Source organism: Theropithecus gelada, chromosome 7b, assembly GCF_003255815.1.
Source record: "Theropithecus gelada isolate Dixy chromosome 7b, Tgel_1.0, whole genome shotgun sequence".
Lineage (NCBI taxonomy): Eukaryota > Metazoa > Chordata > Mammalia > Primates > Cercopithecidae > Theropithecus > Theropithecus gelada.
Genome location: NC_037675.1, coordinates 14,044,954 through 14,072,885, shown reverse-complemented (window position 1 = coordinate 14,072,885; position 27,932 = coordinate 14,044,954). Strand labels below are relative to the sequence as shown.

At 36.6% G+C, this 27,932-nt stretch overlaps 1 long non-coding RNA gene across 1 annotated transcript in view; it reads right to left on the bottom strand.

The window, feature by feature from the left end:
* The window catches only part of LOC112629255, a 75,801-nt gene that overhangs the window by 25,867 nt on the left and 22,002 nt on the right, over positions 1-27,932 (bottom strand). Inside the window, exon 3 of the long non-coding RNA XR_003120557.1 lies at positions 27,667-27,783. This is a non-coding gene — a long non-coding RNA (uncharacterized LOC112629255). The remainder of the gene's footprint in view (positions 1-27,666; positions 27,784-27,932) is intronic.

Sequence of the window (27,932 nt, the reverse complement as noted above, 5' to 3'; positions counted from 1 at the left end):
CTCTCTCTCTTTCTGACCTATGACTGGCTAGTATATATTTAACAGAAACCCACCTGCAGCTTTATCCCATTGACCTTTATAGGCCATCACGTTTAGGATGGTGTTCATCTGCCTTTCCCTTGAGTCTTCTCCAAGCCTGAGGGTAAATATGATATATTCCATGGTGGGCTGATGTAAAGGAGGAATAAAATAATCTGTAACAAAAGCTTAACACAGATCTAACACATAATTAATAGTGATTGTTACCAATGTTCTCCTTCCTCTTTTCTAATGTTCTAGTTTATGTCTCTTCCTACCAAAAACTGGTACCCAGAGCTGTACAAAATATTTCCAGTTTTGCCTCATCACTTTAGAGTCCAGTGGGAGCATTTCAGATATAATGCTTTGTTGAGTCCCGAAAAAAATGGTACCATTTGTATAATTTCATCTGTCTGAAGACTTAAATTTTTGCTTCTAATTTAAGTCATAAGGCATTTTTCTCTTTTACCTATAGAAAAAAAGATAGACAAATAGATACACTCACTATTGCTAAGCCATATTTCTCCGATCTATTTTTCAGAATTTGGATTTCAAAATCCAAGTACAAGGCCTTACACTTTGAAATTTCCTCTTCTTAGATTTCATTCATTTCAGTATCAATTCAGCTACTGAATTTTTCGTATCATTTAACTTCATGCATCGGAAAACTCAATGTTTCCTTTATCTTCCTATGTTATCTATAAAAATATTAACAGAGATAACTATGTCTAGAGAGTCCTGTGGCATGTCAAAATTACTCCCCCACCTAGAATCTGTCATTTAATGTGTATTTACACAACATCATGACATGAAAACAAAAGGTACATTTGTGACATTGTATAATTCGGTTTACAAACATTAACTCTTTCAAGCATTACAAAGATCTTGAAAACTAAACATCATTGTCCCTATTTGTCTCCTAAGGAAACTGAGTCACAGAGAGGTCCACGAATGTTCCGATGATCACTCAGATCTCTCCCTTTTCTCTAACTCAGTGGGATTTGTTGCTAGGACCAAAATATCACTAAGCATCAGATAATAAATAAAACAACCAAATGAGGCTGCCCTTAAGAGAATCACTTTCCGTTTCTTACTTTCCACACTTTCAGTCTGGCATCATATTTTGAAATTATAAAAAATTCAAAGCAGTTTAACAGAATAGTCTGAAATCAAAGTGTAAATAATATCCTCATCTAATGAGAAATGCCTATTGCAGTGTGTTCAGTTTTTCAGCATTTACCAAGATGACTTTCTGAGATTGTGTGATTTTGCAGAGTGAGTTTTGGAAACACCATCAAAGTTACTGGGTTTCCTCACTGATATATCATTGTAGGTGCATCAGAAGCACATCACACTCCATTGAATTTAAAACCCAATGATAATTTTACACATAAGAGTGTCAGAGGTGTCACACAGATATGATTTTTATCAATATTTAGTATTTTAGAAATAATTTTCAAATGATATTTGAGGGAGCCTGGGAAGGAGATGTGAGAAATTTAATATATTTTAACTCATGTCTTATTTCAGACATTGAGCCTCTTAGGAGATGAGTTAGTTATTTATCTACACATGCTTTTCTTCTCTTTTCATTAATTTAATTTAATTCCATTTATATGTAACCTGAGAGTAGCATTCCCCTGCAGTATGCCCACTCCATTTGTAAACTGAATTGAAGTCATCATGACTGCTTTAATGGCTGTGAAGGACTTAGAAATTAATAGCTCTCTCTTGAATTAGTAAATTATATTTTTCCAAAGAGAGAAAAGTGCCTCATAAAAATAAGTGACTAGAGTCACTTTTATTTTATTTTTATAACAAGTCTTTTTATGCTATAGTTTTAAATCCCATTTTACAATAACATCTTACAGTTATATCATACTTTATACTTTTCAAAGCACTACCACGCACATTTTCCTATTTTTATCTCCACAACAACCTTCAGACTGAAGTAGAGAAGATGTAGGAGAAGGCTTGTGCTGTAAACTGAAGAAGCAACACATTAAATGACTATTCACAAGTGAGTTCATGGGCCAAAGCTAGGCTTCCTGGCTGCTAGTACCGGAATATTCAGTGTTACTCTAGGCAGATAGAAAAAGGGCTAATGGAGAAAGAGTTTCTTTTGCTTTTTCCCAGATAATTTTTTTTTATTCATGCCAGAATCTACAAGTCTACAAAGTCTATGTTTACCCAAATATATGATTATTCAATTCATCCACAAGTCTTTTTTTATTTTTTCAAAAATACAAGAATATTATTATTAGCTATAGTCACCATGTTGCACAATAGCTCTCTTGAACTTATTCCTTCTGTGTAATGAAAAATTTGTATCTTTTGACCATTATCTCTTTAACAAGAAAGACTTTCTTGCTAGGATGTTTATACAATGATTAAAAAATAACAATAATATACTGCCAAATGTAGAGTGTTCAGAATAATAAAGAATTGGAGGTAAATGTGTACATTTGTGGCAGAACTAAAGAAAATAATGTATACTTCACATTTTTAAATCTTTGTATGCATACACACACAAATATATATTTCTTTATATATATTTTTTAATAGTTTGAATAATGAAACAATCTTCCAATTTGAATAAGTAAGTCTAATTCAAAAAGTTAATTCTTCAGACTCTTTATTTTTAATTAATATTTTAGTTTTATTAGAAAAAAGAACAGAAAACCCTAATCTTACTGTTATCAGAAAACTTTTTAAAAATATATCCCTCCATTTTCATTAAACACTATATTTGCTGATTGTGTTGAACACCATATGCCATATATAGTTCTTCACACATATATGCTACTTCAAAATAACATAGTTCATTTATGTAGAGAGTTCACAAAATCTCACATACACGTTAATGAACTCCCAGTGATATTGCTGAGTTCAGTCACAGAGAAACATATTTTGATGTTTTTGAGCACTTATTACGTCCCAGGCACCAGCCTAAGTAATCGGGTTAAAAGGACAAATAGTACACAGACTGCCCAGTCTCTGACCTTGGGAGGGAAACACTTTAGCCACTAACAAAAACATAATATAGTATAAGGCAGTGTATACAATGCAGTGTGAGTACAAATAAGAAAATTATCAACTCTTCCTGAATGATTTGGAAGACATTGCAGAGGAGGGACTATTGAGTTTGAACTTCAGTAGGAGACTAACTGGAAGCTCTGGGAGCAGGCAATGTAGGTGTTTGAAAGAGTTGAGCAAAGGCAGAGATGCTGGAGCTCAAAAAGGAGAGTGAGAGAGGACTTGGGGTTGGTGTGTTCTTGATCTGGGTAATAATGGATCTGAAAGAAGAGTCGAGAAAATGCCATGTGTGTTAGAAAGTTATCAAACAAGAAAAAAAGCACCAAAGTTAAATTAAAATAGTGACGTGTTACCAATATGTTTTAAGACATTTCATATGTATAAAGAATAGAAACTAACTTAAACTGACATAAATCTCCTGACTTTTCTTTAAACACACACATGCACACACACACATGCACACATATATCCAGGTCACAAATTTTTCCTATGGGCCAAGTGCATGAAGTTGTTAGGAAAACTCACAAGCACCAAGGAAGAGAACCTGGGAGGCTCTCAGGAACTGGGAGATTCCTGTTCCTTTCTCTCTTAGGAGCATTTTGGATCTCTGTTTTTGCACTTATCTCCATCTGCCTTGTTCACTTTCTTCACAGATTGTCTCCTTGACCACAGCAGATGATGAGTGCTCCACATTCCCGAGTTTGCATGTCCTCTCCATTTGAGTTCTGTGCAATCCAATTTTGTGATGAAACAATGTGACAGAACCAGGCTGGAACTGTCGAATAAAATAGTGACACATGGCAGGGCTGGCCAGGGCTGACCAGGTTGTCTTCTGAAAGCTATTTAAGGGGCCTTAATGGGCTCAGCATGTGCTAGATTCTGTTGGTTAAGAGCACAGATGTTGAATCTAAATTGTCTATGTTCAAATTCCAGCTTCAACTTGTCTCTTACATGGTCTTGGGCCATTTACTTAACCAGATATTATATACCACATCACCACCATTTTACTTGGATAAGACCACCAAGGCACAGAGAAACTCATTAAGCAATTCAGTGCATAAATGAGTCAGAACATGGGTTTGCAATCTGACCCTTGAACACAGGCTCTTAATTGATAAGTTATTCTAATTGTAAGGAAACACATTTAGATACTTTATTTTCTTTGCTAAGACATTTAAAAATATTTCTTTGCTATGCAACAAGGACTTTTACTCAGGCCAGAAATTAATGATAGAGCAGTGAAGGGAGAAAAAAAAAAGCTGGAAAAGAAAGTAGTTTGTGTTTACTTACTCACAAAAATATAATTTCTTTGAAAGGAAATGGTATAATAAAATTTTATTGCATCAGTTTAGATTTATTTAAAACATTTTTTCCAATACATATATTTGTTGTTCCAGATGGATCTCTTTGTGAAAAATAGCCTTTAATATATTTTGGTAAACAACTTGGACAGCAAATTCTTCCTAATTCTTTTACTCTCCTCAACTCCAGAAGACTAGCTCACTGTCAAATTCTGGATCACTCTGAAAAGATCTAGGCTGGTTTTATAATATTATTTATCTTTATTGCTGAAAACATGGCAGGTGAAGAAAAATGAAGACAATTTGGTAAATAATGGATGCAGAGATGACTTATTGTTTTTCTGCAATGAGAAATAAGCAGAGTTTATTATGTGACCTTTTTTCAAGTACCTGTCAAGAACTCAGAAGTAATAAAGCCTTACTTGCAAAGAGTGACTGATTAAAAAGAGATATACACTTAAAATGTTGTATCTTTTTATTAAGAGCTAATCTTTTATTTGTGTGTTCATAGAAATAATGATATTTATAATCCTCCCCTCAGAAAACACGTGACTGCCCCCCATATAATGCACACAAACTCGCCTACACTTGCTGATTACCTTTTCGGATATATTTCAGTGTAAAATGTATTAAAAATAAGATGTTTTATAACATATGCATGTGTTTTCTCCTTTATAGAAGGTCATTTTGGATTTTGATCATTCTTCCTCTTGCTTGCTTTGAAGGGAGAAAGATCTTTTGACTTGTAAGGATCTGTAGTGTGCAGCTCCAGGCTTTTATTTCTATGAATAAGTGAGATGTTACCAGCTTTTTTTCTAATACTGATTCTAGAATTTCACTTAATTAGAACATTTTGGAACTATAGGTATATAACTCAACACCTTAGCATGTCCATGAATGTCATACAATATCACTGTAGTACAGCTTCAGTAGTGCAGCATTAAACAAATTGGCATATTGAAAAGATTTTGTTTCTTTTGCCTTCACGGTGTTCTAAATTTTTAAGATTATTCACAAAGAAGACAAGATGATTTTTGTTTGAAAGGCATAAACATTTAACACATGTTTCCTTTGTGAAGCCAAGTTTTTATTAAGAATTTAAATGAAAGCTCTTTTTACATGAACAGTTCTTATTTAAGAGCAGAAATGCCCTCTGAAATAAAAACAAAATTAATAAAATTAACGAAAACAGAAAAAATGTAACTCAAGTCACAATAGAAAAGTTTGCTTATTATAGCACATGGAAGGGGACTAGATAAAGAAATTTGGAACTGATTTTATAGAATACACTATCTAAAGAGTGTCTTTTCTGGTCTGTACTCTGCCCTGTAATTTGCAAGATGTTGAATTATCATCCTACACAAGAAAGAATGTATTTGGGTTCAGTGAATCAAATGATTGCTTGGCCAAACACACACACACACTCACACACACACACTCTCTCTCTTTCACAAGGAACACACTTAAGTAATAGTATATTTTTTAGTTTCTGAAAACATCAGAAAGGAAAGAAAGATTTCCTTTGAATTTCACAAGCAATAACGTTATAAACTTTTAATTTTACTAGCAAAGCTCACAAGATTAAAGAAGAAAAATTAGGAAAATATGAGAAATACTTTAATAAAATATATCCTACCCCAGGTGTAGTTCTGTTTTGCTTTCATATTTTGATGCAATTGTTTGTCTTTAGGTTTTGAAAAGTTTTCTTAGAAATTGCATTTTTTAAAATTTGTTTAATACTAGGGATATAGCTCTAAGTGAACAGAAAAAAAAAAAAAGAAAAAAGAAAAAAAATCCAACTAATGAAACCATCTGGGTATAAGCTGTTAAATTATTTTTTTAAACAAGGTATTTTCCATAGCTCTTTTTCCTCCTTAAAATTAGCAGGATTTGAAAACCTTACTCAGTTTCTTTAATAAGAGATAAATTGCCTTATATTCACTCAGAAGAAAGCTTACCTTGCACCTTATTCATAAACTGACTTGAAATGTGAAAGAAATAATTCTGCTAGGACATCCTGGCAGCAACTAAAAAACAAAACAAAATCTTCTTGTGTGCTCATGTATATTCCCCATTTTATACACAGTGCTCAGTTGTTTTTTATTGCTTCCAGAGGAAACAAGCAAAACATGTGTGTGTTTGCGCACGCACACACACACACGTGAGAGAGAGAAACAGAAAATGTGTATAAATGTGCATATGCATGTCTTGTGTTCATACGGCATACTGGTAACTTACTTGGTTAGTCTGATGACCGACATGGTAGGAAAGTCATCTCGAACATAACCAGAGAACAAAGGAATTTACCCAAGCAAGCCGATGATCAGGGACACAAAGGCTTATCTCTTCTCCAGAAGTCTAATCACAGAGTAGATGGCTTTGTGATATATTTTTAGACTTGATATTTTAGGATATTAGAGGTTCAAAGATTGAAAAAAAAAATGTTGAGTTTGCTGTTTTAAGTCTCCTACAGCAAAACAACAATGGAGTCTATCAAGAGCATTCCTCTTGAGCACTTTCCCTGGCACTGTTAGAGTAAGGCAAAATCAGGATTAACTAAAAATTTGTTGTCAATATATACTGTTCTTTTCTCTATTTCCTTCACCCATTTGTTTCTCTACAGCAGTCTTGAGATACACATACATACACACAAACACATTCTGACACCATAGAAATACGGGTAATTCATAGCCCTACAAGTTGTTTCTAAGTCTTTGCTTAATTCACCCTTTAAAACTAAACTATGATGGGTGAAATAGATGCACAATTGCATTTATATCATTACTCATCTGTGCATTCAGCCCACAATAAGAACTGATTTTTAAAATAAAGAAGTTATAATTTAGAAACTTGCAAGTTTGATGTTAGAGCAAACGAAATGTGTCCTGTGCCTTTAATATGTAAATCTATTGAAATCCAGTCCTTGACATTGTGAGGGTCTACATGCTTATTCCTTTATGACATTTCCAGACTGAAGGTGCAGGAGGGGGCTCACATTAATTTGCTTTATGTTTGACTAGAGAGGCTTCCCATAACTATTAGAGCCCACTTTGGGCCCACTTCATTTTAGAGTTGTTGTCAGTCATTTGAGAGTGATATGCCCTGTGGCTGGGAAGAATAAACACATCATATATTAGGTAAAGCTTTGATGTATGGGGGTTGCTGAATGCCAACACCTCTTTCTGAGGACCGGAAAAATCAGAATGTGGGAATGAGATTAGGATAGGAAGGAATATAACAGACAGGGGCCCCGCCAGCCTTCCTGGAACTTTCCAGCTCCGAATAAACTGAATGGGCGAAACCAGTATTTGTTTTGTTTTTGCTTTGCTGTGTTTTATGGTGGTTGTTCTGAAGAGCAGAATGAGATTCCAGCACACAGTGTTTGTTTCCCTTTCCATTATCAAACTTTGAAATTAAACAAAACATTTAAGAGCTGATATTATACATTGATCCAGAACATTTCAATCTCAACCACTGGTAACAACTGGCCAGAAATTGACTAAAGGTCGGCTTATAAATCCCCATATTTTGTCTTCTTATACTCCCAAGTGCCCCATTTTTACACATGTTAAAAAGTAGACTTTTAAAATTCAATACAAATTTGGTTTTAGAGCATGGGAAAATAATGGTCTGTCCCAGAAACTACAAATATTTTTTTCACTTCTTTGGGTTACAGAACAAATTTATGACTGACTAGTATATTTTCAAGTTGGGAAGTCAGTGAATTATAGCATTATTTAGTGAAAAGCTTCAAATTTCCAAAAAGGAAAGTTTTACCCAGAGGAATGTGTTTTATTTTTTTCACGTGCTCAGCGTCAATTTGCTCTACCTTATCTGCACTTCATCTTGAAGCAACTGTGTGTTAGCCTGATTTGAACACAGGCATTTCCACTCATGATGCAACTGGTTTTCATGCTAGGCTACATGGTTCTTACTGAGAACTAATTATTTCCTATAGTTTTAATACTGTTTAGAGTCTTGAGAATCTCATTGAATGATGATGGGCATATATTACTACCTCACAGATTATATTAAACAGGCATATCTCACATTCTGATTGTATTGCCACTCTTTAGTCCTTGCACTGCGTCCTGCACATTCAGGAATGGTCTCCTCTCCTATTCTGTCATCTTGGTTAAAGAAAAAAACACGTTGCCCTCTTTCTTACCCAGTGAATAAACCAAGAAAGTTCCATTTGTTAAAAAGGAAGAATCTGATTTAGAAAAATTACATATCAAAGTTAAAATATCAGATTTCTCTCCCCAAGGCCACACATTTGAGCCTTTGGAAGCAAATTGGCAACCCCAGGGGTCCATCCCTCTTCTCTGTTGTTTGTCTTAAACAATCCAACAGCATGAGGACAACAGGGCAAGTTAAATGTAATGAAAGTGGCTTTACTATATGTATCTATATAAGAAAAGAAATATACATGTATGTATTTCAAGCAAGCGGATACATATTTCTATTCATTTTAAATAACCCCAAAATAACAGTGAGCCACAATGATGAATGTATTTTAGCAGTTACGATAAAGAGTAAAACAGTTTCTGTCCTAGAAAAAAGAAAAAAAAAATGATAGTAGAGAACCCATATTTGCATTTAATTTCTAATTTTCTTGCAAGTGGACCAAGACTAATGCTTTCTTATCAGAAGCCTAGAATCTTGACGCATCATGATTAATAAACAAATAAATATTACTCTTAATTTCCTTCTATGGGTCTCTCCAAGTTGGTTAGTTGGGGTTATCTTGAAATATCTGAAAGGGATAAGATTAAACTATATACCTCGAAATATATAATATGTATGTACTTATTTTTATAGCATTTATAACAATGGTCAACATTTACCTATTGTTTAGGTTATACAATATGCACTTACGTATTGATAGCATTTATAACAATGGTTAACGTTTACCTATTGTTTAGATTATGCCAGTCATGCTGCTCTGCTAAGGACTTTTGCTGCATTTCATAGCCTTAACAACCTAGATGTAGTCACTTTTGGCAATATCCAGGTAGTCATTTAGTTTTGGAAAATTAGAAAAATAAAATAAAGATGTCCATGAATTGCTCTCCATACTGACATATTCTTATCAACATTGCCAATAAGGTTTTATCAGCCTCAGGCATGAGGCAAATCTATCTTATTAGTGTGAAAACTAATGAAAGATCATCCTGACAATGATAATTAATTGCAGTTGTTGACAAGGACTCAGTTCCTTTACACTCCTTTGCTGTTGCTCTTTCTCGGTCTTTCAGCTCTCTTCTCTCAATTAGACATATGAAAAGTGCGGCCCTCCCCTTGGAGAAAGAAGCTTTTAGATTAATCATATTATCTTAAGGTTCCAAATCTCCATGCCTGCGTGACCTTTCTTCCGTTGGAATCCATTATCTTAAACTATCACAATAATCCTGGCTTTAGGGAGGGAGAGAGGGAAAAGGAATCAAACCTAATAGATGGCAAATAAGATTAATCTATGATCTAAGTGCCGATTACACTTGGCCCTGCCCTTGAACACCCAGGTGTAACCTTGAAATTCACATCCGCTAAGACACAGCAATTGGATTGAGTGTCCCTCAAGGCCTTAAGGGCAGCTGGCCAAACTTTACCCATTACTCCCCAGCGAGATCGTGGGCTGTCTCAACCTCCAACTCTTTTTACTTGTGGAATTTGGCAGCTGTGCTTTTTCATGTTTGTTTTGGGATAGTTCACATTTTTTAGATAAAATACTTATTTTGGGTCCTTGATTTTTGTTTGTCAGAAGCACCAGGCCATGGAGGGAATGAACTTTTACCTGGACCTCACAAGAGGAAAACAAATGATCCAGCTCCTCAGAATCTGATAGCTCCACCAAAATAAATTCAGTCTTTGCTTCTTTCAAAACACTGACATACTGATCCTTAAAGCTACATATGTTTAAGAACAACCAAGGGGAGAAAAAAAAATTCCCCCTTGTAACATTTGTCTTCTGAACTTTGAGCTGATTATTTTTCTTCCACATGGCCCGAGGTCTTAGAAAGGACACCCTTTTGGTAAGATGGAACATGACATCGGGAAGTCCCAGCTACCGGTGACATAGACAGGAAAAAGGATTATATAGAGAAAACAGTTTCAGCCAAAGAGAAGTATCACTGGGTCAGATAGAGAGAAGGGAAGTAAAATAAAAATGCATTCTCATTAACAGTTGGCCCTGTCTGCAGAAATTCAAAGTTGACCAGAAAGAATGTTCTCTCATTATGCTTCTGTGTTGTTCAGATCTCTAAATGTATTGTAACCCTGGAAGATAGAATAAAATTAAGTCCCAAATAAGAGTAAGAAGGAAAGTTAGGTCTAAACAAGGAAGAAAATAAGCCGACTTTAAAACTATTAGAGGTAAAACTTGGTGGGTAGAAAATATGACCATGTATCCCCAAAAAGATAGCTAAATAAAAAATGCCAGGGATACCATTTAGGGAACTCACACTCAAGCCATTCTTATCAGTGTTACACGTATCTTAGGAGTCTCTCTCTGGCATACTCCCAGGCACAAGTTCTATCTAAAAACAGAATGACTTTTGCGGTGTTCACTTTGTGAAGGTTTTCTCAACTGTCGTCTTAACAAAAATTAACACATAGTTAATTTTAGTTCATACTGAGATTTGTAGGACAATGACCTCAGACCCACAGTTCCTGAGCAATTATTCTATAATTTTTCTTGTCACTTTATAATTTAATTCCTAAAGTATTATAAATAAATTCAATCTTATAGTAATCTCTATTTCCTTTTTTTCTCTTTTAAAAGTAAATCATTTGTTTTTTTGTCTTAATAAGTGTAATGAAGTAGGTATAGAAACACCATTTTTCAGAGACCACCCTTTGGAAACAATTTGGAAGCTCATTTGTCAAGAAGAAATGGCTGGTTACATGTTCCTGGGTGAAACAAACTGCATGATCTAGAACTTGTCGCTTAACATGTCCGAGTTTTGATTTGCACAAATGTAAAAAGGAATATGGAAATAAGTCTATGTCAATCCAGGGTTGAAGATTCAATCATTATATGTATAAAAGTGTCTGACAATAGCTGGCTGATTGGGTTGAATCCTAGCTCTGTTGCTTTTAACTGTGTGACCTTGGTTAAATTGCTCAACCACGTTGTATTTTAATTTCCTTATTTGAGAGTAGGAATTAACAGTATTTACCTTATAGTGTTTTGTTGGGGCTAATATGAGTTAAAAGAGATAAATTGCTTAGAAGATATTTAAAAAGTACTGTGCAACTGTTTGCCATTATTGTTATCCTTGTTGTCATTATTAGAGTCTCAGTAAAAGATAACTCTTTTTTTTTTTTTTTTTTTTGCGGGGAACTCAAGAACACTGGAAAACAACAATACCTCTGGTTTCTTAGATTTTTGCAAGGATCACAGCTGAAAAAACATCAAAGAAATGAAGGATTCTGGAAGCTCTGGTAAAAACACAAAGGATTCTTCGAGGCTTCTTTTCTCTTGTGAGTTCGGACAGTGCCATTTTGACTGAGTGTGGGAGCCCTTGTCAGCTGTCCTGGGAGGGTTAACTCACACCTAGGCGGGAACCTAATGCCATTAAGTCAGGGAGAGTAATGAAATTTCATTTAATTTGTCAGGAAGAAAGTGCTAATGTTAAAAGGCATTTAATAAAAAAGGGAGAGATTCTTTGAAAGGGAGTCCTTAAGTAATTACTTCAAGTGTCTTATGCCTACTCACCAGAATATTTACATTAGTGTCTTACGGTGCCAGTGTGTAATTAAATTAGTGCAGCATTTACAGTCCCTGTTTTTTTTTTTTTTTTCTTTTAAGGAAATGTGCTTTTATTAATATTCCTCCTTTAAAAAAGAGAGAAAAAATAACGATGTAATCAAATTAAATGTTAGCATACTTTTGTTTTTGAAAATTTCTTACTAAGAGAAATGCTGAGTTAAAGTTGCAGGTGTGTGCAAGTGTTGGGAAGAAGCGCTGATTCTAGGGCAGAGTGGCTGTGCTCCTTCCTCATCTCCACTCACAGAAATGCCATCTTTTATCTACTCAGACCTGACATGGAGATTCAGGTCAGCAGCCAGAGACTGTCAGCGTATTGCAGTGGATACCCCTGCCTAGTCCGGATTCTCTCTGCAACTTGTCTGCGAGGCAAGGAGGGATACAGATGTGCGAGTGAGGGGAAGTCCGCAGGAAGCCGGGTGAGGCAGGCTCATCCCTCATCACTCCGTGTGCACAGAGCAGCTCAGGCTCTCACCGGCAACAGCAAGAGGAGTTAACTAACGTGCTGGGAGTGGGGGACGGCCCATGGGACCACGACTGAATGCATTTGTACCTCTACAGGCAAGTCACATTGAGGAAAATGATTCTTAAACATTTATTTGGAAGTAACTGCTGCTGTTTTCCAGATTAATTTATGGACATCCTAGTGAATGAGTCTGTGCACTGATATCATACAAATGTTTTCCTTTTATCAGGTCTGTCTTCCAAGGGGTGTGAACAAGAGCATAGGCTGCTGATTGGAGACAAAATAAATAAGATATAGAAAAGAAAGTATAGATTTATCTCATACAAGGGATTTGAATATTAAGAGAGGTCAGGTTATCCGAAAAGTGTGTAAACTATAAAGTGTTAGTAATTCTAGCTACTATTACAACTGTAGCTGGAGAGATCTTACTAAATTTCAAATCTGATTGTATCACTATCCTTATTATCATTCAATGGTTTTCCATAGCCTCAGTGAAAGCCTGAACTTTGCAGTAAACCATCCATCACCTCTGCTAATTTCCAGAAGTCGCATCCTTCAGGAATCTGCTATTTTTCAAAATATCAGGTCTTCAGAATATAAGAATTCTCTTATCTCTTTGCACATGATTTTCCCTCTGTCTAGAGCTGAGCTGCCCAGTGCTTTAGCCACTAAGTTCTTGTGGCTATTTAAATTTAAATTTAAAAAAAAAAAAATGAATGAACATCATTTAGTTCATCTCATGCATTAGGTATGTTTCAAGCCATCCATAGCTGTATGTGGCTGTGGCCACCATATTGGAAAGTGCAGCTATAGGCCATTCCTTTATTGCAGGGGTTTCATTAAACACCTCAGGTTTATAGCCACCTTTTCTACCTTCTGACTTCATCTTTAATTTTTCAGCTTAGCTATCATTTCCACAAGGAAGTCTTTTCTACCTCCATCTCACGCCTTCAATAAGAGTTGGGATGTCCTTTTTAAATATCCCACCCTATAAAAGTTGCCTATATGTTTATCTGAATTTTCTGATCTAAGATGAGGCCGAATTTCTGATCAACTCATGAGGTCAGAGTCTTGTCTTCTGAATTGATCAGCATTATATTGTGCACTTGGAAAGCAAATAATAGTGAAACCATAATGGAGTGTTTATTAGGCACTATTCTAAGCACTTAATATGTATGATCTTACTGAATACATAAGTAAGTACTATTTATCGCCTTTAGTACATAACTGGCACTATTGTTATTCCAATATTGCAAACAAGGAATCTGAGGCACAGAGAGATTAAACCACTTACAGACACCCAGAGGGAGATGGGAGGGTGGGGCTAGGCAGCTGAGGTCAACTTAGGCTCTGAACCTCCATGTCCTTGGCGTTCAAACAATTTTTGTTGAACAAATGTAGGAGTACCTATGAATAGGCAATAAAGTAGACAGTAGTCACTCTTTTCTAACATCACTGTTTTATTAATTGTACTGATTTTCCCACCAGCCTGACTATATAAAGTATCATTTTCTTTTAATAAGTGTTTTATGCTTTCTCTTTCAGTCCTCAACTGTAGGGTGAATAACGAAGGTGTATTATACTCCCTCTACAAGTAAGAATCCTGATGTCTAGAGAGGGTAAGCAAGATAAAAGGCTAGTGGGCTGATACTGTAAAGTCGAAATAAGACACAGCCTTGGCAACTATTCACTATTCAAGTGACATGATGCATATGGGCAATGAATCCAAGTCATCAACTTTGATTTTCTTTGGCATTAATGTCTTAGTTTTCTCACTGCTCAAGTCATATTAATTAGCAATATCATTTCTTTCTCATAACTGCATGTGTTGCTAATGTTATTTGTTAGAATGAAATAACTAGACATTGTTTTCAACAAATTAACATGTCTATAAATAGGTCCCCAATCAGACATTAAGCCTCATGACTATTGTATCAGTACAGCTATTAGTAAATCAATAATGTGGTTTTGCCCATAGACTATTTTTAGTACTTCAGATTGAATGTTGATCCCACAAAGAAAGAGACTTCTTTAAGGCAAATTTATTTAATATAAAATTTTGGTTTAAGTGAGATTCTCGTTACGGCTGAAGCTTAAGACTGTATCTTTCTGCAGGATCTAAATACATTAGTAAATATGAAAATGGAGGGTTAACTGAATCTCTGTGGGACTATATTCCATTTTCTTGGAAAATCAAAGCATCAACATGGATGAGTTGGTGTTCTGGATTTGGTATACTCAAAGTAATAGCTACCTGATGCTTTGAGGACTTAATATTGAGCAAGTGATAGTCTATGACCTTCACCTATATTGACCCCTGTATTCTTGGCAAGAAATCTATAAGGTTATCGTCTTTTTTATGCAGATGAGAAAGCTGAGGCCCAGCGCTGTAATAACTTCACCAAATCATACTGCCAGGGAGTGACACACTGTGATTTGACCTTGTGTAATCTAGTTTCAGAGCCCATTTTCTTAACCACTATTCTTTATTGCCTCCTGATCAACAGGTCCAAACACACATGCATACATATATACAGGGCTTTAGAATCGTTTTTCTTAAAAAGTGAGAATTATAAAGAACTTTTTGTGTTTTATTGGAGGGTGCCCTCTAAAAGGAAAATGCCATTTGGATTGTCAACATAGATTTAAAAAGAGAAAAACTGCTAAATAGAAAACTACAAGAAGGGATTTCTGGTATAATTGAGCTCTTCAATTTGATTGAGCAATTTAGCTAGTTAGATAAGACTATCAGATAAAGAAAACTATCAAGGAACAAATAGTTTATAATCTATTGTTTACTTTTATTTTCTTACTTTTCAGTATAATATCACTTTTGTCCAATGGTAGCAAAAAGTTTCAGTTGGTTTTTAGATAATTTTTCTAAGTTAGTGACACTTAATAGTGCACATTGGCCGGGCACGGTGGCTCACGCCTATAATCCCAGCACTTTGGGAGGCTGAGGTGGGCGGATCAAAAGGTCAGGAGACTGAGACTATCCTGGCTAACACAGTGAAACCCCATCTCTACTAAAAACACAAAAAATTAGCTGGGTGTGGTGGCTGTAGTCCCAGCTATTCGGGAGGCTGAGGCAGGAGAATGGCTTGAACCCGGGAGGCAGAGGTTGCAGTGAGCTGAGATCGTGCCACTGTACTCCAGCCTGGGTGACTGAGTGAGACTCTGTCTAAAAAAAAAATAAAAAAAAAAAAAAAAAAAAAAAAAAAAAATGCACATTCGTCTTTAAATAACCTTGTCTGGCTACTATCTAATATTGGTCCATATAAAGCTAAATATATCTTCTCTTTTCCCAAACCCAAAGGAGAGAAAAAGTAAAAATAAGGTAGCCTAAAAATACATTCACAGTTCTTTATTAGCAAGCGCTTCAGTCAAAACCCAGGTGTAATTTTTCTCCTAATCACAAAGTGTCACTAATGACATTTTACAAATATATTGACTGTATTTTCTTGAGAGCGGTTTATAAAGTGGATACCATGGTTCATCCTGGTGTTTGGCCACCTTCCTTACTTAGCAGGATTGACTGGAGATCGGATCTGCCCAAGTCTGCTGTAATCTGTCCTTTAGAAGAGAGGGAGGGAATCAGAAAACCCGGATGCTACCAAAAATGTCAATTCCAGTGAAAAGAAAACATGTCCTGGCTTTTGAAGACCCTGAAGTAGTTGAAAAAAGATGATGGGTGTTTTTGACTCTAAAGCTCATTCTAAGGCGGGAAAGAAAAAAACCCAGCAGATCACTTTGCTTTTCCAAGGAATTTTTTTGAGAAATGTGGCATTCCACAGAAGAACACAAAACAGCTAAAGCTTTTAGATGGAATTAAAACAATTGCTGACATTATTTAGAGCTAAACTACAGGCAAAGAAAACATTGAATGACCCAAAATCATGCATGTGGCATTAAAAATATATATATATTGAAATGGGGAAAACAGATTCAGAATAAATGATTTGTAAGGATGTGGTTAAAACTATTTATATACTGGGTTCTATTTGTTTTACAGCTAGTGGTGCACGGACAGCATGAAAGGTTATCTTTGACAAGGTTTTAGCTATTATTTTCTTCCAGTGAAATGGTATTTCTTGAGAAAAAAAGGTCTTTGGAACAAAATAACAATAAATCCTGATTTAGATACATAAACCTGCCATTGATATCACATAATATCAGTGTTCTTTCTCACTCGATACAGGCGTTTTAAAGATAAATGGTAAAACTGAACTGGAAATCCATCTGGCCGGCTGCCTGCTCTAATGAATAACCCCACTTTGGCTCGTGCAATGTAAGCAGAAAGTTCTCTCCCGGCCTCTTTCGTCTGTCATGAATCTACAAGACAGCCGACATAATATCTGGGCGACAACGGTGCGCTAACAGTGCAGTGACTTCCATTTTCTTTGCTTTCTATTGATTTTCACTTAATAACTGGCGAAATACTAAACGTCCGCCCTGAGTACCTAATAAATCCTGCCTGAGCTTTTTATTGAGGAGAATTTAATAAAAACAACCATTGCGGCTGAGGGATTTTTCTTCTGGACAGAACATAGGGGTAGGGGACAGCGAGGTTGGGGCAAGAGGAAGCCATTTGATTTTTTTTGTTTTTTCAAACAGGACTTCTTCCCTTTGGAAAGCAGTGTGGTGGCAGTGTCAAGAATGCCTGTGTGTTTGCAGCAGGTTCCTTCCAAAAGCAGCTGGAAGTGCCACCTCCAGGCCATCTGGCCAGTGTGAGGAAAAGAGGCTGCAAGGGCTTGGCAAGAAACAACTTTCTGCTCCTCTGGTATCCCCTGATAACTGATTTCAAGTTATGACCAAGGGCTTCCTTATCGCTATCAGTGGCTGTCAAAAATTTATATGTATATTCATTTCCCTATTCAACTTAATTGGTATTTTGGATTTGACACTAGAAAAGCAAGTTTGACTTGCCTGTTGGAGTCCAAGGGTATCTCCAACAGAATTCTAGACAATGAAAGAAAGGGTAAGTGTCTGAGGGGAGGGGGTACTTACAAGTTATTCCATTTAATGCTAATTTGAGCCTTCCAAATTCATTTTGGGGCAATCAAAGAGCAAGAGGTCTATGCATGGTTTTTTAAAACACAAAGAAATTTGGGAAGCCCATGCATAAACTTCTAGAACAATTTCTGTTGTTGATGCTTTAAAAAAAATCTTTTTCTTTTCTGTGATGTGATCTTTTAAACTCATAGCACAACTTATGGCTCCCTCTACTTCCTATATTTTAATTGATCTTGAGGTTATTTTCAAGTCACTGGACTTAATGAACAAATATTTTAGAATTTCTTCCTTTACATACACTCATTCCTGTCTCAATAAAGTGTCTAATCAAGAATTCATATGTGTAGAAAATAAAAAGTAGAAGTACATACCCTTAAAGTGAAGTTAGTTGTTTCTGTGATTTTATAAAATCCATGGACCTCAAGTTTGAGTATGATTGTTACAAAAAACACAGTCACTCAAGCCATGCATGACACAATTACTCATTAACTGGGCAGCTTTTCCTACAGAACATGGGAATATGGGGACAGAGGGGTCATGTGATAATGATGCAGGCTTCATGTCATAGACCAGTATTGAAATCCTAGTTTTTCCTCCTCTGAAGTTGGGTTACTTTGTCCATGAAATGGGGATATTCTTGCCAAACTGGCATGATTGACATCATCTCACCAAAATCTCAACAAGCATATGGGTATCCAACAGATGTTGTTGATTTATTTTCACTGGGGTACTTCGATAATGAGAAGTAGTTAATCAACCAGGTTAGGGTTTGAAATTGACCAAATCTCAGAAATCACCCTGATGCGACTTAACTCTTCTCTGCCTCAGTTCCCTTATCTCTAAAATGGAGCTAATACCAAAGTTTTTGAAACCCTGAAAAGAATTAATGCACATTAAGTCCTTAAGAGAGTTCCTGATGTAAATTGTGGACCTGGGGTGACAATGGTGTGTCAATGTAGGCTTATAAATTGTAACAAGGGGGAGGAGGCTGAGTGGAACAGGGGAGGTGGGGCAGCAGTCAGGGGGCAGGGGCTGTATGAGAAATATCTGTACCTTCTACTCAATTTTGTTGTGAACCTAAAACTGTTCTAAAAAAATTAAGTCTATTTTGAAAAGTTTCCCTGCACGTAGAAATACTCCAAAAATGTTGGCTCTTATGATTTACAAATAGTGCTCAAAAATAACTGAAAGCAATTTGTGAATCTTTACAAAGAAGAACTTGACCGTTATGTCATTCTGATGATGGGGCTTTCATTTAATTTAGATAGCAATGCCTTTTTGTTAACTTTGATTTTTCTTTTTGAGTATTATATCGTTTCTGTGCCCAATTCTTGCTGAAAGGGGAAATGGAAGTAAAAACCTTTAATATTTTCCTTTTTTCGATTATTTGATTTCTTCTCCTTTTCAGAGCAGTCTCTTTTACATTCTTGTGAAACCTCATCTGTTCTTCCCTGGGCAAAACGTGTTGTTTTCATTGTGTTAGATAGGCTAACACTGGAGAAAATTCAGCAGATCACAGTGCACATCCCCAAGTTGCAATGTGGGGATGGATAGTTCAGACGTGGAACTCTCAGGTATTTGCCGGACTGGTCCGTGTAAGACCTCTCATCGGTTCGCATAAAGGTGTATTGCTATTCAGATAATGTCTTCCCCTGCTCAACAAAAGGTTGTTGTACTGAGCTGTGATTGTGACAAATGATTTACTATTAGGAACATTCTGTAATTATTGTTCGGTGGGACCGCAGACCGATACATCATTAACATGATAGACGGCCTTTTATATCAGCAAAATAACTAAATTAATAAAAATGGCTTCATTCCAATCCCTGTCAGAAAGCCAATACTCAGAACAATCAAGTAGCAGTGATACCTGAGAAAGCCATAGTTTATATCCCCCAACAAATCAGGTTTTATGCATAAGCAATAAAATATTTGTATATATAATCTCTGTAATATGGATCTGTATATTATAAGAGATTTTATGGAGATCAGCTCTAAACAAAAATATAGGATATATAAATATTTTCTTCCAAATGATTTAAATTTATGTTTTTATGCAATTGGATTGCAGTTTTAGAATATTAGAATTTGCCTTTGACATCTTTTCTTTCAAGATGTCTTAAGCATGGAGAAACATTTTAATGTAGAGTCTACAGACTAAAGTTTCTTTTTTCCTTTCTCTTGTTTTCTTCTCTTTTTCCTTTCTCCCTTCTTTCCATCCTTTCTTTCCTTCTTTCTTCTTTCTTTCAATCCTTTCCTCCTTTCTTTCTTTTCATCAATAAACCCCTAATTTATGCTTTAAATCCTTAGCCTCACATTTCTGACATTTCTACCCAGAATGAGAGGAAAGAAAGATCTATTCTGAGTACTCTGTTGAAACAGACTTATAGAAACGAAATGCAGGCTACAGGCATTCATACAAAACCTTTGAGGTCCTCCTAAGTAGAAATCACAATTACATTTCTAGGTTTTTTTGCACTTTAGCACTGAAAATAAATTTCAATTAAAAAATGGACCATTATAATAATGGAGACCTGCATGGAAATCTAAGACTAGGAGCTCTCAAGAAATCAGAGAAGGGATAAAACAGAACACAACTCTTTTCTATTATTTTCTTCCTTCCTTACTTTCTCTCTTTCAGTATATTTTTGTCTGCAATCTCATATCCAAAACTCTTGGGGTGAGATGTGTCCTGTAATTCAGAACTGTTAGGATTTTGGAAGATATCTTGGCCACAAAGCCCAATACTATCTGCCATCACCAGGGGGTCTAGGGTGGCATCCATTAATATGTATGCAATGGCACATATGAATACACACTAACTGGGATAAATAAAGACTGCATCGTCCACATAGGTGTGGGTCACATTTTGCTACAAATGAAATCAATTTAGGTCAAAAATAAATGTTGTGTAGAGACTTTTAGATTAAGGAATTGCTACTGAACTGTTCAAACCAACTCTAAGAATCCTGTTAATTTAAATATAATTTAATTCACCTTGAATTCATTCATTTTGAACATTTTTTTAAAGACTTTAATTTTTTAGAGCAGTTTTAGTCTTACAGTAAAATTGAGAGGAAGGAACAGAGATTTCCCATATACTTTTAAATTTTTATTTTGAGACAGGGTCTCGCTCTGTCACCCAGTCTGGAGTGCACTGGCACAATCTCAGCTTACTCTAACCTCTGCGTTCCAGGTTCAAGTAATTCTCCTGCCTCAGCCGCCTGAGTAGCTGGGATTACAGGTGTGAACCACCACACCCAGCTGATTTTTGTAGTTTTAGTAGAGACAGGGTTTCACCACATTGGCCAGGCTGGTCTCGAACTCCTGACCTCAGGTAATCCATCCATCTCGGCCTCCCAAAGTGCTGGGATTACAGGCATGAGCCACCACGCTGGGCCTTATATACCCTCACATTCTTACATGTAGTGCCGTCCTCCCAATTCCACCAGACAGGTGCCTTTGTTACAACTGATGAACCTACAGTGACACATCATCACCACCCGAAGTTCACAGTTTACGTTAGTGTTCATTCTTGGTGTACTTTCTGTGGATATTCCATTTCATTATACATTTGTCCTTTTGCACATTCTGACAAGGTTGTTTCACTCTTTTTTTTTTTTTTTTTTTTCTTAAATAGGAGACAGGTGTCTTGCCATGTTGCTCAAGCTAGTCTGGAACTCCTGGGCTCAAGCCATCCTCCTGCCTCAGCCTCCCAAAGTGAGGGTATTACAGGTGTGAGCCACCATACCTGGCTTTTTCCACTCTTTGCAGGACCTTGAAAATAATAGAAATCACCACTTAATGGATACTCAATAAATACACTTTATTGGTTGAGTAACTGGTATTGTAACATCGTAGCCTTTTAGAAATGTGCTCCTGTGACTTCATACTTCTACAGAAGTTGGAAGGATCTAAATGCTTCAACCTCTGATAAACTTTATTCACTGATAAATTTATTCTCAGAAATGTTCATACTTTGTGGAAAAGGTATAAAAATAGTCTATAATTGTCTACATAGTAGATATTTTATTAAGTGAAGACATTATTTCAAAGCCAGATTTCTATCTAAAATGATTTTGAAAAATGTTATCGTAGCTCAGTTCTTCCAATGCCATTGGCATAAATGAAATCAGTGTCAGTGGCTGGCTATAAACGGAAGAGTTGTACAGAATTGTAGCTCAAAGATGCTGAGATGATATGAAAAGTCATTTTAATTCTGAAACTAAAGAAAGGAAGAGTATTGTGCAAGGTGAGGGGAGGCATGCAGGTAAGGGATTCGGTGCAACCTTTCCTGGGTAGTCAGTGAGAGAATCATGCAATTGTTTTTATGGCTAAAGCTTGATTGAGACCTATTTTAAAACTCGTCTTTTCTGCTTTGGCCTTCTCTTAAAGGAAGACAAATGCCCTTGAAAAGGAGTCTTAAAAGTATGATTCACGGACTTGGGAAGAATTACAGGATGCAGACAGCCTAGAGTGGTGCCTCCTTCCCCCAAAGGAGTTCACATTTCCTTCCTCTTAATCTGAGTGAACCATTAAAAAGTTAGTCAGTTCCCTGGAGACTCTTCCCAAGGAATCTCCTAAAAGGAAATACCCTGCACTGGAAAGGTAATTTACCTAGACAGGATTTAAAAAGCTAAGTTCCTGTTCAGAGATAACCAGTGACTTTATATGGGCTGGTGTATTGCTCCTTTTAAGGATTCTCCCCTGAAGTTAGTTAACAAGTCAAAAAGGTAGGCAGAAGAACATCAAGAAAGAACACACTACCCTTGCACATTTTAGTTTCACTACTGTTGCAACATCAAACTGTAAATATGCAATACATTGATTTTTTTTTTCCTGAAAAATAGGCTTGTATTCAAACCAGGAACATTTTGTGTTCTATTCTGAGAATGTTTTTAATTATTCTAGCTAGTGGGAAAACTCTTTTCTTCGGGATAGGGATGTGGGAGGGGAACAAAAATCTGTGCTCTGGACCTCAGGGAGTGCTGCGGTAATTCAGTTTCTGAGGTCTTCAGGAAGCCGGGCTTAGGAGTTGATTCCCTTTTATGGCTAAATAACTCTTATGAATTTGTCTTTTCAAAGTCCACTGGAAACTGGAAAGAGGAGCATGATTACAGAAAGCTGCAGCTGTGAATATTTGCAAAGCAGCTTGGTTTCCCATCTCTGTCAATTCCCTCTCCCCTGCCCCCCACCTCCAGCAACTAACATGTTAGCATCTTTTGCAGTAATATGATAGAACTGTCAAGAATGAATGAGGACTTTAGGCCGTATTAATTCCCATCAACAAACTAATGTCTAATGTTTTGTAGGCTACAGATAAGAAGTTGACCACTGCATTATATTTATCAATAATTTTTGCATTTTCTAGGGTTAGGTTCATGGAAGGAATTTTTTTTCCTGATGGTCGTGAGAACGCTGTCAAGATTTTGTTGCCCAAATATGATCAGAACACGCATTTGTCGTTTGCACACTTTTTCTTGGAAGGAAATGGAGAGGAACTGTAAACATGGAGAAACGCAGAAAAATCCAAACGCTGGAGTTGGAGTTGGCTTATATAGGGAAGCCTCTGCATATTGAAACAAATCAGGGAGACTGCGTCAGGCCAGGCAAGAGAGGACAGCACATTCTCATCTTTTACTTCTTCTGAAATTGGAAGTACAGGATTCTGAAATGCTGGTAGATTAAACGAGAACAACAAGCATCTTATTGCCTCAAGGAACTTAATGTTTTGCAGCCACAGGGCAGGATTCCGATATCATACTTTATTATCACAAACTAAAGTCAAGAAAGAAAGAAGTTTTGAGAATGCCTGGATTGGTATGTTTTCAATAAATAATACAACTCTTACTGTGTGAAATGAAAGGCAGATCGTGGGAAAATGTATGATTCTATTTATAGTCAAATTAAAATTATCTGATTATAGGACAAAATTAGGAGAGACTTTAAACTGCCCTTTTAGTGCCAAATTTGCCACTAAAAATAGTAAAACTACTCACATTTGATAAGCAATCTGTCTTGTTAATTGTTGTCCTATGAACTATGAAAAAGAACTAAGAAAAATTCCCTTCTTTCTTTTTTCTTTTCATAAAACTCAATCCAGTGCCTGCATATTATATTCACATTTTTCTTGTGTGCTTCCTTTTGTATGTTTTGGCCACACTGGTGGAATTTTCTATGATAAGAGGACCACCAATCCAGTATGCGTGGTGTGGGGTTGGCCCATTGAGGGGGCCTCACTGGGCCTCCGGGGAAGAGGGCCAGGAATTCACAGGGCTTGATTACCACCAGGACTTTTTCTGCTTTTAAGTTAACTATGTTCTTCCTGGTAAATCAACGCCTCGACTTTGGAGATTTAACATCTGCTCTGTGATTGAGCAGAAACTCTGAAAAGAAGATGTCCCAGCAATGCCTACCTGAACTTTCCCCAAGCTTGTTATAAGGAAAATAAGAAGGTGTCCTGAGAAAGGGAGTCATTGGATGTGGAACCACCAGGGGGACTTAAATATTATTAAACCAGCTTCCATGGTGACGTACGTAAACAAAAGTAAAAGCGTCTTTATACATACAAGATAAACATCATTTAGCTTTTCATTGTGTGTCCCTAACACTTGCATCTGCCTGCTGTGCATATTTTCTTTTTAAAAAAGCATAAAATTAAATTTACCAGGACTCATCCAATTGTGATTTCTCTATTTACTTCCTATGATCTAACACAATCTGGTAAATATTTATGGGACACATATACCATTAAAGTGACTGGGTTATATGTTGGTGAAATGAAGATAGAGTAGTTAATACTGGAGACTGGTCAAATGGCTCTGTTAGTATTCAGATTTTCTGTTCTTAATATGGTTGTTAGTATTTTGTTTTTGACAGGTTTGGTTTTATTACTGTGACCAATTTTTTATCTCTCCTTGTATCCATGACCTATGATGTGTGATTTTCACGTGTGACTTAAGGAGGTAAGTATACGAACTTGTCTCTTAACTTTGGGTTACCCATATGACTTGCTGTGGCCAAAAGAATAAGGTGGAAGTGACAGCACGTCCTAAGAGGCATTGCATGGTGTTGCTTTCTTTCTTAAAATTGTGCTTAGCCACGAGCGCACACCTGGCCAGCACCGTTTGTCCCAAGGGGAAGACGAAGAACACAGAGAACACAATCAGCTGAGCCATCCCAGCCAAGCTTAGCTGTGATCAACTATCTCCCAACTGATCTCCAGATGCATGAGTGATCATAAGCCCTAGCTGTCTAAAGCCACTGCCTTTTGTAATGGTTATATAGCAGTTACAATAAGATGTATTCTTCCATTCATTTATTAATTTTCAAACATCAGTTGGACACTTCCTAAGCCCCAAGTTCTGTGGCAGAGACCTGAGATACAAAGTGCAAATTTCCAGGGAAAACAGAAAAATGGAGCAGTAAATAAAATAGATGCGCAAAGTGCTGAGATAAAAGTGTGCCTTGGGTACTATGGTGAATCCTTAATAGGATGGTATAAGAGGCATTCTGGAAGAGGGATAATGCCACGCGAAATTTTGAAGAGTGAATAGGGATTCAGAAGGCACTGACATTGGATTTTGAAGAGGAAAAGAGTAGAAGGGCATTCTAGGCAGAGAAAGCACATAGCATTTGCAAATACCCTCATGCTGAGAAGTAGCCTGGTACTTTAAGGCTGTAGCAAGGAATCTGATAAAAGGAGGAACGATGCTTTGCATTTTTTTTTTAACTCAACATGGTGCTTAACATAGCCGAGTCAAATATGGTTAAGAGATGGCTTGGCAGTACTATTGAGCACTGTCTTAAGTGGAAACTAGAGACAATGTCTAAGAAAAGTCACCTTAGAGGTACCCAGCATCCTATGTGAATTCAGACCTAACTGCTTGAGAATGTCAAACTAAGGCAGGAAGTCTTTTGATTATTTGTGGTGTTTTTCTCTTCACTTCCTGCTTTGATCCTATAGCACAGGAACTAAAGTATTCTAAGGGAAACTACTTCCTTGGTATTTTTGGCGTGCCTCTTACCAGGAAATTGGTGGAAGTGTCAGGGGTACCCTTTTCAAGAGATTTCCACTTAAACCAAGGGGGGGTGGGGGAGTGCATCAACTCCCTAACTATTTAAGGCTTTAGTCATTTGTGGTTTGCATATTTTCTCCATCATAAAACTTCGTTGAGAAACAGTTAGGAAGTCCTTAAAGGTCCTATCATCACTTCATCTTAGCTGCCAAGTTATAACTCTGCCATTTATATGAAACTATTAAGTAGAGAGATCTAAAACATAAGTATGTTCCAATTGGAAAGAGGTTCTAAGGTAGATCACCTGGCGGTTTTCCCCTCATTTACCAAGTTGGAAGAAACTGCCCTAAGCAAAAAAAAAAAAGATATATTGGTTCAAGGTCCCATTAATTATGGACAAAAATGGAACTATACCTCTGGTTCCCAAGCTGGGGTGCTTAGCACCACCCAGCTCATGGATTCTTGACTTTTTATGTAGCACACATTAAACCTAAACCATGGACAAAACTTAAATAGAGAAAAAAACAAAGTGTTTCAAATGTCTTAAAGCAAGAAATAACAAAAAAGAAAATGGCAGTTGGAATCTTTAAGAACTGAAGGAATTTGCTTTTCAGGTATCAGGCTAGTTTTAGAATGGTAAAACAGTTAGTAAGCTTGGCATGTAGGTGTATGAAGTAGGGAAAGATATGGAAGGGGAAGAAGAGGAAAGAAGACACTACATCTTTAAATTGAATTGAATGTTCTGTGACTTTAAATGAAAGCTCTTCTGTTGTTGGGCAAATAAATTTAAACCACTTAACATGGCAGAGAAGGTCAGGCAAGCTTATTATAGTGATCATAGCGTTACAGCTATTGCGATTGACCGCTGCTCTCTGGAATCACCAATAATCAGAGACCGCAAGCTGTGTTTGCAGAGAAAGGTCATCATTCATTTTTTTCAAAGCATTAATATCTTTTGTTTGTTTGGCTCAACATGAAACAGGAATCGATAGAGGTAATTCACAGAGCAATTAGCCCCTCATCTGTCAAACGGCATCTGGGTGTATTTAACAAAAAGACCTTTGGAAAGGTTTAAAAAGGAAGAAAGTGCCTGTACGATCAACAATTTATATTTTCTACATGACATGTTGTGTATGTATCTGTAAAAAGGGGGGCCTTGGGAGTAAGAAAATATACATAAAGCATGTTATAAATCTACACTTCAGTGTTATGATGTTGCAGTGTAGAGACAGACCCTAAAAAGCTCAGATTACATCCTCATCCCGTTCCCAGGAAGACAGCAAGCAAGTAGCATTTGGGGTCTTTGTATCATGTTTGAACACAGCCGTAGTACATAGACTTCCTGAAAAAAAGACTTCCAGGTAAAAACATATTGTGGACACTGTAACAAATTGGAGAGGGTCAAGCTTCAGGAACACATGTTCCCTTTTGGCTTCAAAGCCTGTGATATTTGTGCTGGGCTAGACTGTTTCCAAGACAGGTCACAGCCTTGCTGTGACGCCCATCAGCTGGCTTGGGAAGAAGTCATTGATGGAGACATCTTTCTCATTGCTCACCAGTGGCCACACCACTCTTGTATTAACCCTCTCTCTACATCTAATTTGCCAATATTGGAATGAAAAGCAAAATGCAAAATTAAGTTAAAAGACATTTTGTACTCTCAAAAATGAACTGTGATCTGGGTCTGTTTTTCTTTATTGAATTTCAAATGTGTGTACTATGGAATGAATGCAACACATATCGAATACGTGGACTTTAAAAAAAAAATCAGCCTAGAGACTTGTCTACACGTTTACACGAGTGCCGTTACTCTCAACAGGACCAGATGTATTTTTGAAATGTATTTTCTTTTCAATTCTGGCTTTTTCTCCTCGTTTTTTTGTTTTTTTGTTTGTTTGTTTTTTAACTTTTCTTTCTTTCTCTCCCCCTGTACTCCCACCCCAGCCTTCTGCCTTCCCTTTTATTTGGGTCGTCTCCCAGGCCATAAAATGATGGCTAAAAATGAAGTCACAAGATATAAAAGAAAGTGACAAAAGTTTTGCATACCTTGTGGCTTGTTTTGGGTTTTGAATTTAATTTTTTTTTTTTTTTTTCTTAATGTCAGAGCATTCCAACAGGTTCCTTATCCAACTCTAGGGCTCTTTCTGGATAGCTATGTCTTATCTGAAAATTATGTAATATAGTTAATTTAAAAAGCAAGCAGGCCAGGCACGGTGGCTCACGCCTGTAATCCCAGCACTTTGGGAGGCTGAGACAGGCAGATCACCTGAGGTCAGGCGTTCAAGATCAGCCTGGCCAACATGGCGAAATCC